The following is an 18247-nucleotide window of genomic DNA, read 5'->3' on the forward strand; positions in this document are numbered from 1 at the left end:
GAAATTCTTATTTCTACACTGACTGTGGTTCTGATCTGCGACACTGCCTGTATGGGTGGTGGGAACAAATAATCAAGGTGTTCAAAGTGGAACCCGGCAGTTCTTTCGGGAGAATTAAACTGCTGAGCTGTAGAAAAAGTGTGGAGAACAGGGCAATGGGAATTTTGTACCAGGAGCTAGTATGGACTTGCTGGGTTGAATGGTGTGCCATCCCACAATGATACCGTGTTCACTAATGATATCAAAATCTCAATATGGTTTCCTGGAGAGAACACATCTACAGGGGTGCAGAAGACAAGTTTGTGTAATAAGGTCACTCTTTTGTCAAAATGCTGGCATTTTGCACGCACACTGAGTTGTCAGAGCGCAACACTGGCCACTGAGGACACAGAGCAGGAAAGACTCCAATAAAAGTAAAGACATCTGTCAAAACATTAATCTGCTGACACAGAGCAAGAGAATCCCAGTTTTATTTATCTATCTGTCTATCTATCTATCTATACATCTATCTATCTATCTATCTATCTATCTATCTATCTATCTATCTATTTATTTATTTTGCTGTAGCTCTGACCTTTATAACACCCAGCATCGTATTGTGAGGGCACAGATTTTTACAAAAGTTTGCACCATACTCTAAGGATAGAGATCTTTGCTATAACGGCTGTCATACTGGAAGGTTGCATACACAAACAACATCTAGCACGGTACGGTAAGGGCACAGACCTTTACAAATGCTGTCAGTATGCTTACTGGGGTTACTTGTACAAGCAAACAGCTGCACACCCATGAAACGGTACTGGAAGGGCTGACAATCCTAAAATGACAATTAACTGTCTTTGTCCGGTGTGATGGAAAACTGGGAGCATCCCTGTAATTGCCACAAATTTCACAATAGCACTATCCTCACTCCGTTTGCAGTCCAGGACAACACTGAGGGCTCTGAAAATTAGAAACAAAATGGTGTATCACAGATCCAGCAACCCATCTCTGCTCTTTGGGACCACCGTTTGGCAGCACCATTTATATTCTGTACAGAAAAAGGCATGAGGAATACCTCATTGTACACAACCCAACAGAGACGGTACTCATCCCTCTGAGTACACGAGCCACCAACACTGGCAGAACAAAGACCTGCAAGCCAGCTCCGGACTACATGGACACTGCCAGGTACAGCTACACAACTGCCCAGTGCTGCACATCAGGGAAGCGGACAAGTAGAAACCAAACACAGTCCTGCAGGGTCAAACCCTGATGCAACTCAACATGTTGAGGAAGAGGAGGGTGTAACTATGGTACAAACATTACCTGATTACGAGCCAGTACAAGAATAGTCAGCAGTTAATTTACCAAGACAGTGAACTTTACAATACCTAGACCTTCACTTCTCGGGCACAGTCGTATAGAACTCTGAAACCTGTGTAGTGATCGCACTGACATTTGTACACCCAGCACGGTACTCCACCGGGAAACACTAGTGCAAGAACTTGAATAACAGAGGTCTGTTCAACCCTGACACTGGACTGCAATTCATGGCATCACAGGCACAGCTCTTCCCACCACTGAGAACCTCTACAAGGAGCGAAGTCGCAGGAACACAGCATTTACCATCAAGGACCCCCATCCTCCGGTTGATGTTCGCATCTCGACAGCGCCAGCAAGAACAAATTACAGGAGTGTCCGGTCTCACAGCAACGAGTTAAGGAATAGCTACTAAATCTAAATGAACAGGCTCTCGAGGCAAAGGGGTTAAGTCCAGTTGGTTTATAAAGAACCTACATCAAGTATTCTAACACTGCAGTTATGGATATTTACTTCATATTTATTGTTAAGTATGTTTTATTTGCACAATTCATTGCCATTGTTGTGTTTTGTGCTTTCACGTTTTCTCTGCCTTTGTTGTGAGCAGTTTTTCATCGATTCCATTGTGTTTCTTTGTATTTACTGTGTATGCCCGCAAGGAAATAAATACGAGGTTGGTAAATGATGGCACATATGAAATTTGACAACAAATTTACTTTAAACATGTCCTGTGAGGGTAATTTGAATAACAGTGATTTTCTCTATGGAAGTCTCTGTGGAATTCGGTCTTGGGGTGGATGTAGAAGCAGATGTATTTGGGACAGTTAAGAGACCTTGCACTGGGGCATACGCCTTATAATTGATGAATTTCAGTGGGAGAACTGTTTTCATCACAATCATCCCCAAAGAAAGACACAATCTTGGGGAATTTTTGCTAAACTCAGGACGCTGATGAACACCTTGCGCCTTGTACTTCTTCCTCACGTCCCTGAACCATATATTTTTCCAGTCCTGATGCATCGTCTCAGCCAAAAACTAGGACTGTTGACTGATTTCAATCGATTCCTGCTGAGTTTCTCCAGACTGGCCTCTGCGTTGCAAACTAATAAGAACTATCTTAGGCAGGTACTGGGAAGAATTCAAACCGGGTGCAAACTATGACGAGGTAAACACACAACATATGTCCAGGGAGTTATTTGAAGCCAAGTGGTTCAGAATTCAAACTGTTTCTGTAAGGGGGGGGGGGGGAAAACAATGTTGAAAGATCTGAGAAAAATGGATGATGAGAGATATGCACATGTAGACTAAAAAGAAAAAGAACGCATTAGGAATGTTTGATGTTGTTGACTGCTATCCAGTTGAGGTTGATTCATGTCAAACCAACGGATAGTGCAGTTATCCATGGGGTTTTCGTAGTAAGATCCGGAAGTAGATTACCAGGCTTTTCCTCAGCGCAAATATTGCTGCCTCCGAGGTGGGGACACTGGGCCGAATGCAAATTCAGGAGCATCCGCCATGAAGACGGGTTTTGATGCCACCACACCTCCCGCAGGAACAGTGAAAGTTTAGGAAGTGGAACTTGGACATGACCCTTGATAAACATGAAGCAATGTACAAAATTGAACAGAAAACCATCCGTGCTGAATTGGGGGAGGGCAAATAGTATTGCTCAGCGAGACTGTAGAGTATAAAACGTCGCTTGGTACTTATATTAAACACAAACGGAGCAGCAGTAAATGGTAGGAACGTAGCCCACCTCAGGGGCAGGGAACGGAACATATTTTGGATCCAGAGCAAGTGGGCAAGGCACCAAGTAAATATTTCACATCAGTCTTCAGCAAAGAGAAAGTCATGGCGTATATAACGATCAGGAAGGTTATGTTGATGATACACGGCATGACATAATAATATACGGCACGTTGGAAACAAGCTGATGTGGGCGTTTTGACTCTGAAAGAATACTAAGTTAGACACATTTCCAGAAGTGGATGGGATATAACTCAGGTTATTGAGATAGCGAGGCAAGATAGCTGATCGCTTGGGCCTTCAGTTTGTAGTCTCTTTTAAAAAAAAATCAATTTGTTTTTCAGCGGACTGGAGAAGCACCATGACTGTTCCTCTGTTTAACACGGGCTATAGAGACAGACTAACTCGGTAACACAAAAATTTAAGCAGTTCTGAATAGTGACGAAGGTTTAAAAAGAGTAAGCAGAACAGAGAGCAACTGGAAACACGGGCAGGTGAATCGGAGAGGGAAGTGTCCTCTTGTGTTGTCAAATTTCAGAGGTTTTCTTCAGAATTAACTGGAATGGCAGTTATGGCCTCAGGATGTGGGAGATCAGGGAGTCGGTCAGCGTCCCCATTCACCTCAGATGAGAGGAGCGCACCAGCTGAAGCTGCTGACTGAGAGCGTGCAGCAGATGAAGATTGACAGAGCGAGGATCGTCTCGGATGCTGGGAGCAGATCACTAATGGTCAGACCTTAGAAGCAGGATGCAGATAAATATGGTGCCACCAGGAGAGACACGAGGAAGAGTCAGACTGTGCAGGGTACCGCATTGGCTGCTCCCCTCACTGCAAGTACGCATACTCAATATTGATGGGGGTATGAACTATCTGGGCACAATAGCAGCAGCCAGGCTACTCCTAATGCTAAGTAGGGCAGAATCAGATCAGGCGAGACACCAGTTCAGAGAAGACCACAGGTTCTGTTGCTGTAAAAGTTTATCACAGCATGATGCACTGTCTCCAGTGTACTGGATCAGGAACCTGTAGTAGCAGCTGAAGAATATTTTCAAGTGCTTGTGGTGCACGATGGTAGCAACAAAATTTTAAAAGAAGGTTGAACTACTAAAAAATTGCCGAAGCTGGGCCAGTATAGTGGTGCAGCGCCAGTGGACAGTTCTTGCCAGAGATTTAGGATTGGGTTAAGGTCGGGACTCTAGCTGAGGCATTCAAGAACAGGCTAGCACCTCTCATTTCCTTCCTTATACCTTGCCTCCCATCGGAAAGAGTGCAGGGACATTGACCATTTTCTGTCTCCTCAAACAATTCAGGATTGTGGTGATTCTTTAGCGATCATACCTTCAGCCACCTCCTTCGGAATCCCGGAGAGTAGTCCATCTGGTCCGGGTGACTTACCTACCGGAAAACATTCCGTATTCCAAGCAAATTCTCATTAGTAATCGCAACTGCACACAGTAATACCTACTGACTCTCGACTCTTAAAAATACTGCTGCTATCTTTCAAAGTGAAGACTGAGGCAAGTAGTCACTAAGTTCGTCTGCCATTTCTTTGAGCTGCATTGTTCCCTTAGCAGCCTCATTGTATAGCGGTCTGTTATCCGTTCTTGCCTCTCTTATACTGGAAATCTTATGTAAATTTGGTTTCTTGCTTTATGTTTCTGGCTAGCTTACCCTGATGTTTATTTATATCCTTACTGTTATTTTTTGTTACATTGCGGATTCAGATTGCTGAGATCAAAGCGGCAGGATCCAGTACCGAGGGTGAGAAATGACCCCGGGATTTGGACAACTTACGTGCCCTGGCCGGGTTGAAAGTTCATGTCGTCGGAGTTGAAGGCGACGGATGGGCTGGTTCTGCTCAGGGCTCCATGAGGTTGACCGTCTCTGCGCTGGTCTGAATCTAATGGACTGCCGAATCAGCTGCAGTGATGAGAGAGTTCGTGGCTGTCGACTCACTTCCAGGAACTTCAATTCTGAATTTGCTTACCTTCATTGTCAGCACGATTCATTTGTTTTCGCTTTTGATGGTTTGTTTTGTTAATATATGTTCCGTTTCTTTGCATTGTAAGGAGTCGAATCTCAAGGTTATTTATCGGAAGAAAAATGGTTTGATAATAAACGTAATTTGAAGATTTGAAGTTTTGTTCTGTTGGTTTTTAACAGCTTCCCAATCCTCTCACAATTTTTTTGCAAAATTGTATGCTCCCTCCTATATTTTACCTCATCCCTCAGTTAAAATACTTCTTCTTTGAGATGCATCAATCCTGTGCCTTCTGAATCGCTTCCGGAAGTTCCAGCATTGACGTACAGGCACACAGATCCGTGAAGGTGCAGAAACAGGCGCAATGAAGACACCTAATGGGATACCTGCCTTTGTTTAACCGGGCACTGAACAGAATTCCTGGAAGGATTTAATCTATACATTACTAAAATGTTCATTCTGTTTATCTATTTGTCGGTTTGTCTGATTGAGTCCTCAAATTAGCCCAAAGTAAATTTAAAACGGAACTTTTTTTGTCTATGTGGACTTAACATGTGCTAACTTACAGAAAGCGTGCAAAGGTCATGATTATATTCGTATTAAATTGCTGACTCGTTAACAGCCCCCGCTTTCTTCACCCGATTCCAGCTTTAATGAAAACCGCGACGCGACACCACGACGCATGCGCACGGCTAGCCTCAGCTGCGCCTCACGATCCTCAGAACAGCAACACCACCCGCAGTAAAAGGGCAGCGCAGCTCTATTTTGAGCTGTCACAGTCTGCTGATCACCGTTAGCATGTGCAGGATTGAACAGAACAAACTGGCACCCATCAGTAAGAGATAATTAAATCTTATTGTAATAAAGTACCTCGAAACACTCATCCAACCATTCGCTGCAGTCAAATGGCAGCGGTGACTATATATCACGACCATTCAGGAGAGCGCCAAGCACATCATCAAGAGAAATCAGCATCCTGGAGGCGCCTGTGTTACCGCTCCGTTTCTTCTATCCAACATGAAGTTAAAAAACATACGGTCAGCCTAATTATGCCGCGTGGAAAGAGAAGGGGGGCGTTACGGTCAAGAGATTACGCCAAATATCGTCGGGAAGCCGGGGGGGGGGGTAGGAGAGAGAGAGTGAGAGAGAGAGGAGAGAGAGAGAGAGAGGAGAGAGAGAGGAGAGAGAGAGAGAGAGAGAGAGAGAGAGAGAGAGAGAGAGAGAGAGAGAATCGGATGATGCCAGGACCGCACGACTCCAGGATCAAACAGTCAGGACAAAAATGTGAGAGAAGAAGAGACAGAGGAGGAGAGGCATGCACCTCTTCAAAATGACAACCAATGGCACAGAAGGAGAACAGAACGAGAATCTGATCATGCCAGGGTCAGAGAGAAAGAACAAATGGTAGACGAGATGAAGAGACGGGGGATGAAAGGGCTGCGCATCTCCAGAATGACAAAAACAGACGCAGAAGGAGGAGAGAGGCAGAGAGAGGAGAAAAAGAACGATCGACTCCAGAATATGTGGCACAGAGTAACTATTCCGAGAGTTGCTGAAGACGACAATGGCCGCTTTTAATGACAACACCTCGACAGTGAACGAGCAAGGCAAAATGCACGACTCGCACGTCGTAACATTTAAGCTGATGTTCGTACGATGACCAGAGTATGCCCTCACTGTCGTGCCTTCCTAATCACTGGAGAAACAGCAAAGATCTGCTGTATAAAGGGAAAGGTCAGGATAGGCAATTTGCAGCCTCGACCCAATAAACTCCTCAATTTATACAGCAGTGATGAACCGATTGCATGCGAGTTCAGGAAGAACATCAGACAATCGAGTTGCCTCTTTATTGTGGGGAACACTCCCTGCACTCTCCCTGCTGCAGGGGTAAATTTCAAGAGTACGCGTGACTAGACATGCATGTGGTTTTCAAATTCCATTCTTAACAGATCCCTATAAGACACCTCCCTGTGAGACACCTCCCAGTAAGATCTGCATTATAGAACTGTTTATCTCCCTAATTACTTGCTCAACCTGAATATTAACTCTTCGTGATGTTAAGTTAATATGTCGTTTTCAGTATGTTCCCTTCGCAGTGGATAGCCTCACATTTCCCCACATTCTGTACATCTGGCACATCCTCACTCATTCACTTCTGTCTGCATCCGCAGACCCTCTGCATCCTTCTCACTACTGACCCTGCCACCCAGCTCTGTAACTGCAGCAGAAATGGATATAATACACTGGATGCAACATCCAAATCACTGATTGATACTGTGAACAACTGAGGGCTCAGAGCCCATCCCTGAATTGCCATACCAAAGCTTTCCAAATAGAAAGTGGTTCACTTTGAGCGGTTGTTTAATTCAAAGTCCACAGCAACACGCCAGAACCCTATGTGCTTATCAGAATATCTCTTCAATTCCACCAACACCACATTCATCAGTTCGTAATGTTCCACTTGTTTGTAATATGCTGAAGCCACACTGACTCTGCAAGCACTATTGTCGCTGTCCTCCCAATACCGTGGGTGGAGATTTGGGGTCCGGGTCAGCTTCTCTACCTGTCGGACAAAGTGGTAGAGAATGCGATGAAAATAATGGTCGTGTGTTGTTCCGTGCAAGAATGAATTTGGAATATGTAGCTGGGCTTGGGCTGACGAGTTCTGAATACCTCTGCTGTCTGGGACTGTCGATGAGCTGACAGTGTCTCTGCGCTCTAAAGCACTCGTGTGTGCGAACGGAATGGCTGCTCTGTATCTTGTGCCTCGATAGAAGTGAATATCAGAGTTGATTTATGCCGGTTGTTGTGAGTTGAAGAAGTAAACTGAGTCAGTGAGACGGAGGTAACAGTTAGCCAGTGGTGTTAAGTGGCCGGTGCAGTCTCTCTCTCTCTCTCTCTCTCTCTCTCTCTCTCTCTCTCTCTCTCTCTCTCTCTCTCTCTCTCTCTCTCTCTCTCTATGCGTTTGTCCATCTGTGTGGTCAGGAGGGGTGTGAAACCAGTTGAGAATGCAAATCGCAGGGACAGATTTAGGGGTCGGGCGCTGTTGGTGAATACCGTTTACAAGTTAATATTTAGGCAATAAAATCGTGTAATCCGTAAATGTTGCTACTCCGTGACTAAGCTCCGTCTTTGCCATTGGAGCTCCGGCATTATTTAAACCAGATGAGTTAGTGTTGAGGTAATGTCCAAGAGTGTTGAGCATTTTATTTAATCTGCCCAAAATGTACATCGGAGACAATACTGTTAAATTAAAGCTCTTGTTCAATTAATTGAAAGTTAGCAAGTTAGTCAGGTGTATAAACGAATCTCTGGAGACTGATCGTTGAATGAAACAGGGCCATTTAAATTAAATCAGCTCAGAGTATCTGCCGAAGCTGTGAATTCAGAAGCAACAGCGCTAACACATTCTCACTGAAATGGTGTCTCCAGTCCTCTTGCAGATAGGAGCAGTTTACTATCCTTTTATTTCAGCCTTTGGAATTCTCGGTAAGCCGCAAATGTTGTGATTGTTTCTGTCCCTGGTTTCCGCTGCCAACTGTCCTGTCCCAATCTTGCACATTACAGGAATTGAATGGAAAAGCCGGGAAAATGTATTTGGGGATCTGGATCTGAAAACAATCCGCTGCACGAATTCTCTGATTCCACAAATATCAATGGGATTCAATGGGTCAGACGGCATTCTTCCGTTCAATAATGTGAAGTTCGCGTCTCTGTGTTTTTGGTCCCGTAGTGCCTGCACTGCATTTGCAAATATTGCGTTTAAGCGGCCGCAGAGATTGTCTGCATTTGTATTTGAGCGGTTGTGCGAGGTGTAATAAACCATCGACTGGTAGTAACAATTTTCCAATGGGAGGAATTCCATGCTGTGTCCTGCAGCCCCTTGATTTTTAATAACTGTGTGCGCTGTGACTGAATGTGAAGCAGTTGATGGACAACACAATGAAGTTGTTGGTGAGTCAACTAACACAACCGCACTTTGCTTCATAGTTATTAATACTATGAAATATATTTTATTATACTACATCCGACACTATTGCTGACACCTGACTATACGACACCGGGATTGTTAACGGACGTTGAATTAATTTTGTCGGCATCGCTGTGATGGATTCGGTGGGTGGCGTCATGTATATCTGTGAGATTGTGTCAGACTGCGTTGTGACTGATCGACTCAGTCAATGTTGTGTTGTAAAGTCAGCGAGATGGCAAACGCTGTAAAGATAAACACACATGCGGACTGCTGGAAGCACTAAGCCCCAAGCAACTTGCATAGAAAGAGAAAGTGAACTCGTTTCAGGAACCTCTCTAAAAACAGTTCTGAGTAAAAGACACTTTAACTGTTTTTGTGCACATATTCTGTTAGTCTGGACGAATGCTTCCAACATTTCATGTTTTTGTTCCGCCCTTGGCTGTTCTATCGCTTGCAGGGAGCGCCGCTGCCTGACCTGCCGAGTTCCTCCAGCGTGTTTGTACGTGTTGATTTGACCACAGCATCTGCAGTGTACTTTGTGTTTGCCGTTGGAATTGATGTTTGTCTAACGGAAGAATCCAGCCATCAACGTCCGGATTTATACGTTTCATTCATACGAGACGCGCATGGCACCGGTAGAAAATGATCCGTCCAGTAATGACTCTGAGGAGGTAGTTAACTAGTTCCACTGTTAAATCATACTGCAGTCATCAGTTGGGAATCCATATTAATATCATATTGATTTTATTTTACTGTGTAAACTCCTTTTCTGTCTCCGGCAGCTGCGCGCCGTCTCTTGACCCTTTCACCGTTTAATGAAACATAATACATGATCCTCTCAAAGTGCTACATTGGCTTCTGTTCAGTGTTAACTCAATTGTTTTCCTCCCTCTCTTTCAGCGAACTTGGTGGCGATGGTGATCCTGTCCCGGGGAAAGTGCGGTCTCTCCAAATGTGTCACTCGCTACCTGGTGGGAATGGCAGCTGCCGACCTCCTGGTTGTTATTTCGGAACCGCTGCTGACGTGGACTGCTTGGATTTATTTTCCCCGATCATTCCTGTTCCTCACTCCTGTGTGTAGACTCGGTGGATTGTTGATATTTGCGAGCACTGCGACCTCTGTCTGGCTGACTGTCGCTTTCACCGCCGATCGATTTGTGGCTATTTGCTGTGAGAAGCTGAAAACAAAATATTGCACCGAGAGAACGGCGGCTGTGGTTGTGGGGACAGTGAGTGTGCTGGCCTGTTTGGAGTGTGTCCCCTGGGGATTTATATACGAGCCTTCGGTAATAATTGACGGTGTTCCATGGTACTGCATTCATACACCAAGCTACAAAAACTCTCCCTCATGGGCGGCATTTGAGATGTTTCACCGCATTTTAACCCCTTGTGTCCCATTCTTTCTGATTTTGCTGTTCAATATTCAGACTGTCAGGCGGATTCTAGCGGCCAGTCGGGCCCGCAGGAGGCTCCGGGGACAAAAGAGTGGAGAGACTGAGAAGGACCGGGAGATGGAGAACCGACGCAAATCCATCGTTTTGCTCTTCAGCATTACCGGTAGTTTCATATTGTTGTGGGGAACACAGCTGATATTTTATATCTATAGACGGATTTCTATTAGTTTTGTTTATTATTCTGTCACGGATCCCCGTTACATCACAGAAGAAATATCGTTAATGCTGCAGATTCTCAGCTCCTGCACCAACACCTGTATCTACGCCCTGACTCAGAGCAAATTCCGAGAGCAATTCAGGAATGCGGTGATATGCCCCCTGAATCGGATATTGATACTCATTAAACGCCAGAAATAAAGGCAGTACAGTAGTACAATTCAGATACCTTCATGCTCCTATTCTGCACCCCAGCCTGAGGGCAAATTGCACCAAAGCGATGGACAGAGTTACAGAACAACCCGTGAACATCTGCAGATGCTCCAAGTACAAAGCAACACAGACAATTAGAGCTACGATAAAGGGTGTAGCCTGAAACGTCGACTGATTACGCCTTCCTATAGTTGCTGACTGGTCTGATGTTCCTTCAGCATTTTGTCAGTGTTGCATTAAATTACAAAGCAGCCCTTTACAGTTTATCTCGATGGCATCAATGTTCTCAGAATCCCAGATAAATCCCGTTTACAACTTGCCTCTCGCCTCGACTAAGTTCAAGCTTGTGGCAAATGGTTTACTCCTTCCCGTTTCTGATAAAACTGGCTGATCATGGAGTATATTTTTGCTGTATCAACCACTTCTGCTCCCGTCAAAACCTGTCCTTTCCTTCACCATGTTGTCTCCTCTTTCTGTACCGCAGCTTCTTCTTCTCTCTGCCACCATGAACAGAATTGTAACTGTTTTTCAACTGATAAGAAAATACCATCACCGTTACTTGTGGGGAGGGGGGGGGGAGAGGGGGGAGAGGGAGAGACATTGTGAGGGAAAGGAGGGAAAGCTGGAGGGACAGAGGGCGAGTGGGAGAAAGAGTTACAGAGATGTTGATGGTGAGCGAGAGAGAGAGAAAGCGGGAGAGGGAGAGAGGGATGGAGAGCGAGGGACGGCGTGAGAAAGAGGAGAGGGAGAGATGGAGAGCGAGGGACGGCGTGAGAAAGAGGAAAGGGGGGAGAGAGAGGGAGAGGGGGAGAGGGAGAGAGGGAGGTCAAATAGGATTTGGGGTCAAATCCTATACAAAATGCTGTAGAAACCCCTCAGGCCAGGCAGCATCAATGGAATAGAGTGTATTCAACGTTTTTCTTGAACTGAACTGAAGCTGCTGACTAATAAAAGCCAACGCTCCTTTTGCCTCCTTAACCACCCTATCAACTTGTGTGGAAACTTTGAGAGATCCTATTATCTCTTTGTTCCTCTGCAATGCTAACAAACCAGCCATTAACGCTGTACCACACACAAAATGCTGTAGGAACCCGTCAGGCCAGGCAGCATCTACGGGAAAGTGTGTATTCAAACCAGCCATTAACGCTGTACCACACACAAAATGCTGTAGGAACCCGTCAGACCAGGCAGCATCTACGGGAAAGTGTGTAGTCGACGTTTCGGGCCGAGATTCCTCAGCAGGGCAGGAGGAGGGAAAAAAGAGATCCAGCCCTGTTAAAGGCTTTTAACCCAAAACATCGACTATTTACTCATTTTTCAGAGATGCTTCGTGGCCTGCGGAGTTATTTCAGAGGTTGTGTAACTGTCATTTCTCGCATCTGCTGGTTTTCTCTTCTTTTTGATTGCTCTAATCCTGGTAGCATCAACGTGATATTCGACTGTGCCAACACGGAGCCGACTCTGGACAAACAACATGCAAATAATGGATAAAAAGGACCGTCTGATGGATTGCAAAAGCAGATGCAGACACATGATAACTAATGGAACAAAGGTTTTTACAATCACGCAAGCGGGAGGTTGGAGGGGGTCACACTAAATATATACGAAAGGGAGATTATTATCTTTAGAATTAGAAAAATGTCGAGAGAGGCAGCAGTTTGAACACCGATACTACATTCTCCAGATGAAGCTGAATTGAGGAACCCTGCCGTGTGTATTTCAGCCAAGGGCCTGCTCTTCACTGGTTAGTCCCTGGTATCAATCGATGTTGATCGTGAGCGTGGATTCTTGGAGATACGTTTGATAAATATTTGGAGAAACATAATTAAGAAGTCAAATGGCTTTCTGATGGGCAGGTGCTTACTGACGCAACTGAATGACTTTCTTAGGGTGCGATAAAACAAGATTGCAAAGTTAGAGAGGTGGCTGCTCTGTTCTGGAATTGAGAGGAGCGTTTGTCAGGAGTCCCCCTAATGGGCTTATCCAGAAAATCAGGAAAAGTGGGATCATATATCTGAACAACTTTTGATACTTGATATTATTGGCTCACTTACCTTGATTTATCATCTTGTCTCTCCTGTGTGTTTTTTTTTTTGGTTTTCTCCTGTTGTTTATGTAAAAGCTTTCCAATCCTCTAACTTCCCACTGTTATCTTCCTATATTATATGACCCCGCTTTTGTTTTTATCAAAACAGGAGAAAATATGTGGATGCTGGAAATCCAAACAACATATACACAAAACACTGGAGGAACCTAGGAGTCCAGGCAGCATATATGGGAAATAGTAAACAGTCCACGTTTTGGGCCGAGACCTTTCATCAGGACTGGGGGAGAAACAGATGAGACGGCTGAGGAAGAAGTGTGGTGGTGGAAGAAGTGGCAGGCGAGGGGTGAAACTGGGAGGGGGGAATAGTGAAGGAGAAAACTTTTTAGGATATATTTCCTTAACTGTTATCGAAAGATCATTGCTAATGCCTGCACATCTCTTCAGCCACCTCTTTCAGATCTCTGGGGTGTCCACCATTTGGTCCAGGTGACCTATTTACCTTCAGACCATCTGTTTCCCAAGAACCTTCTCCCGAGTAACGTAGCTTTACACATACTGACCACTGACATCTGGGACTTCCATGTTCCTGCCAGCATCTTCGACAGATAAGAGATAAGATGTACAAGACTTATTCAGTTCATCTGCCATCACCTTGCACCCTGACCACATTACTACCTCTCCAGCATCATTTTTCAGTGGTTTGAAATCCACTTCCACCTCTCTTTTATGCTATTTGTACCTGAAGAAAAATTTGGTTTCCTCTTTATTACTGGCTAGCTCATCTATGTATTCCATCTTTTACTTCTTAATTATTTTAGTTGCATTGTGTTGGTTTTTTTTAAAGCATCCCAATCCTCTCACTTCAGAGTAATCTTTGCTCTATGCCTTCTCTTTGGTTTTCATGCTGTCTCTGATTTCTCTTATCAGCCATGGTTTTGTCACCTTACCTTTACAATACTACTTCCTCTTTGTGATGTGTACATCCTGTGCCTTCCGAATTGCTTCCAGAAATTCCAGCAACTGCTGTTCTGTTTTCATCCCCGCCCGTGTTCTTTACAATTCAATTAGGACCAACATTTCTTTTATGTCTCTCTAATTCTCTTTATTCCACATCTGACTTTAGCTTCTCCTTCTCTAATGTCAGGGTGAATTTCATCATGTTAAGATCACTTGCCCCGAAGGGTTCTTTGAACTTCAGTGACCTAATTAATTCCGGTACATTACAACACCCAATCCAGAATAGCTGATCCCCGTCTGGGATCAACCACGAGCTGCTCTAAAAAAGCATCTTGTAGGGATCGAGGAATTACTCCTCTTGAGACCAACACCATCCTAATTTTCCTAATCACCTGGATGACAATCCCCCCCATGACTATTGCAACACTGCCCTTTTGGTACGCATTTTCTTTCTCCCACTGTAATTTGTGGACCACATACCTACTACTGTTTGGAGGTCTCCATACAATTCCCATCAGGGATTTTTGTTTACATTTCTTGTTCCTTAATTCTACCCACAGATGCTGCACCTTCCAACCCTATGCCACCTCTTTCTAATGATTTCATGTAATATTTTACAAAACAGAACCACACAACCCCACTACCAGCTTGTTTTAACAATAAACAGTTAAGTATCTGGGAAAGAAGATGACGTGCAGATGCTAAAAATCTAAAGAACTACACACAAAGTGCTGGAGGAGTTCAGCATGGTAGGCAGCATCTATGGATGGGAATCAACATTTCGGGCCAAGACCCTTCATCGGGACTCTTGATTCCCACGTATGTGGAAAATCAACAAGCAAAGAAAATAGGAAGTAGCGGAAATAGAAAAACCCTTTGACAAAATTTAGTTCAAGGCTTAAAAAAACTGCAAAACAGAGCTCAGTAGTTAAGAAATACAACAGAGGCGATACGAACTTTCATCAAGACTGACATTAACGTTTTATAAAAATATATTTGTCCCATTTCAATCAGTAAAATTTACAAAGATAAATAAGAACTTGTGAAAAATTTAGAAAAGACTATTTGTACTCAAACCCACTTAGATTAACTCTACCTTGGACAGAATGAGGAAGAGAAATAACACACATGAAAAAAAAAATCACACAACAGTCAGATGAAACTAAGTACATATTTTCATCAAAAATGAACAGGATTCAGCACTCCACGTGTGTATATGCAATTGTGATAAGCAATACAGACCAGAAAACTTAAATGAAAGGCCAACTCAGAAAAATGAATTACCACTATGGAAGAAAGCATTAACCAGTGGAATGAGTATGACCCTCCATGGGAGACATCCCAACAATCTGAGCAGATGAGATGTTGACAAGGAAGCATCAAGCACTCCACTGAGAGTTCGAAACTTCTTCCCAGAAACAGAGGGGTTCCTTGCAGAAATACAGGACAAGGTGGTTAACAAAATGAAAAAAAAAATCAAAAATACATTAAATGCAAACAAACAAGGCAGTAAGTGCAGAAAATGCCAAGTGAAACCAGACTCAATCCAATACATTCCAGATCATGCAGCAGTTTAGCTCAATCTCGTTACTACCACAGGTACAAAGGAGTGGCAAATATCATTCACCAAGATCTTGCTTTAAAAAACAAACTCATGAATGCACTCCATCACTTCTTAAAAGCACCATAAATTCAGGCCTGATCCGGTTTCAGAGTCAAAATCTTACAAATTAAATGATCATGCATTATTTCAGATAGGACAATCCATAATAACCACCCGGATATAATATTACAGTATAAACAAGCAGGAACAGCTCCTTCAATCGATAAAACCATTCCCAACATACACATGTTCCTTGACCAGTAGAGCACCTCTCCACAGGTATTGCTTGTGTTATCAGTCAGACAAGCAAAAGATTTTCTTTGTCAATCAGCTTCCAAATGTTTCCACTCTGTAGTAGCCACGACCCGCTGCTGATTCCCTTCTCCTCATCATACGTTCTTACCCCGACCGTCATCCAGAGCCCCAAACTATGCCCTGTGCGGAACTGCCTCTGGTTTCTAACTCTGCTGCGTTGCACATCCAACTGACGGTTTCCCATTCTGCTTTCAGTCTTTAGAGGACAGTTGTGTTTTCTAACAACCCTTTAGAAGCAGGCAAAATGACCCATAATGTGGAAATGAGCCATGAATAAGGAGATTAACTACCAATGTCATTCTCCATCAGCCCAGAGCTTAGAGGGCTGAAGGACATCTCAGACAGAACTGCAGTCAACCCGACTTCTCCAGTCTGCAGGAAATTCGAGAGAAACCTCTTCACCCACAGAGTGGTGACTGTTTGGAGCCCATCACCACAGGGAGATCGAGAGATGAACAACAGGGGAGGATTTAAAAGGACCGTCATGAAACTGAATCATTGGCAGGATCAGCTGGCCTGAGTTGACTCTCTACTGTACACTAGGTGTGTTATAAATTCACTAAATACCGATGACAAAGTTCAAAATAGAACTGATTTATTTGTCTCAGATCCAGAATATTAAACTCCAGTCCCATTAAAGGTGAATATGCAGCACAAGAAACTCCTCCCATTCCCAGTGACCAGGGTGCAGAACTGGGTGTGGTGAGCAGCAGCAATAATTGCAGAGTTCAGCACCGACAGTCACTCTCGAAATTACATTCAGCAACGGTGATGGACAAATATCCAGCATGCAGCTTATTGAAATTTTCTCCCAATGTGAACCCGGTAGTGAGTCACAAGGTTAGATAACTGAGTGAATCCCTTCCCACATTTACTACAGGTGAATGGCCTCTCCCCAGTGTGAACTCTCTGGTGACTCTGTAGGTGGGATGATTGAGGGAATGTCTTCCCACAGTCTGAGCAGGTAAATGGCCTCTCCCCAGTGTAAACTCGCTGGTGTCGCTGTAGGTGGGATGACTGAGTGAATGTCTTCCCACAGTCTGAGCAGGTGAATGGCCTCTCACCAGTGTGAAGTCGTTGGTGACTTTGTAGGTCAAATGACTGACTGAATGTCTTCCCACAGACTGAGCAGGTGAACGGCCTCTCCCCAGTGTGAACTGATTGGTGTCTCCGTAGGCCAGATAATAAAGTGAATCCTTTCCCACAGACTGGGCAAGTGATCGGCTTCTCCCCAGTGTGAAATCGCTGGTGTCTATGAAGGTCGGATGATCCATGGAATCCCTTCCCACAGTCAGAACAGGTGAACGGTCTCTCCCCCGTGTGAACTCGCTGGTGTACCTGCAGATCAAATGACCGAGTAAATCTCTTCCCACAGTCTGAGCAGGTGAACGGTCTCTCTCCTGTGTGAACTCGCAGGTGTATCACTAGTCCAGATGACTGAGTGAATCCCTTCCCACAGTCTGAGCAGGTGAATGGCCTCTCTCCAGTGTGAACTCGCTGATGTATCTTCAGTTTAGATGAGAACGTGAATCCCTTCCCACAGTCCAAGCAGGTGAACTGCCTCTCCCCAGTGTGAACTCACTGGTGAGTCATTAGGTCAGATGACTGAGTGAATCCTTCCCCACAAATTCAGCAGATGACCAGCCTCTGGCCAGTGTGAACTGACTGGTGTGTCCACAGGTGGGAAGACCGACTGAATCCCTTCTCACACACAGAACAGGTGAAATAGCCTTGTCCCAGTGTGAACTCGCTGATGTACCATCAGTTGAAACGACCGAGTGAATCCATTCCCACTGTCTGAGCAGGTGAACGTCCTCTCCCCATGTAAAATGACATGCATGCCAGTCGGTCAGATGACAGAGTGAATCCCTGCCCACAATCTGAGCAGCAAGGCTGGTTGAATGAATCCCTTGCTCCACTTCTTAAATATCTGGACAGAGACAGCAAAACTGGTGTGTTGTGTTTGAGATTCCCGTAGATGAATTCCTTCAAATTTCTAACCTGTAAAAAGATTTACAAAATCCATCAATGGATGAAAGACAACATTACAGATGAGATCACTTCAGTTGCTAACGTGTGATCTGTTACAGTGAGGTTCAACCCAAGTTGGAGAGAGAAATCATCTTCTGACTGGGCACAGTGCTGGTATCTGAAATGACCATCAAATTCCCTGATGCTCTTCCTGTCTCTGTAAGAACGGGGCATTTCTGCCGTCTCCAATATGTGACCTGGCTCAGTTGACTCTCTCCACTGGTATTATTCACTGCTCCCACTGAGCTGTATGGGTGCCTGGCCCCACAGTAACTGAAATACTCTCACGCAAATAGCCTTTGTTGACGTACAGCTGGGATTTTCTTTTATGTACTGTTAATTTAAAGTGCCACAGTTTTAACACCATGTAAGTATCTCCTACTCAGATGTATGGTTGGTCTCCACAGCTGTTAAAAGGAATTCAAGTGAATGTTATTATTATTTAAGGTTCTTGTCATAGACATTGAAA

This window comes from Hemitrygon akajei, unplaced genomic scaffold (assembly GCF_048418815.1).
Source record: "Hemitrygon akajei unplaced genomic scaffold, sHemAka1.3 Scf000165, whole genome shotgun sequence".
In the NCBI taxonomy this organism is placed as follows: domain Eukaryota; kingdom Metazoa; phylum Chordata; class Chondrichthyes; order Myliobatiformes; family Dasyatidae; genus Hemitrygon; species Hemitrygon akajei.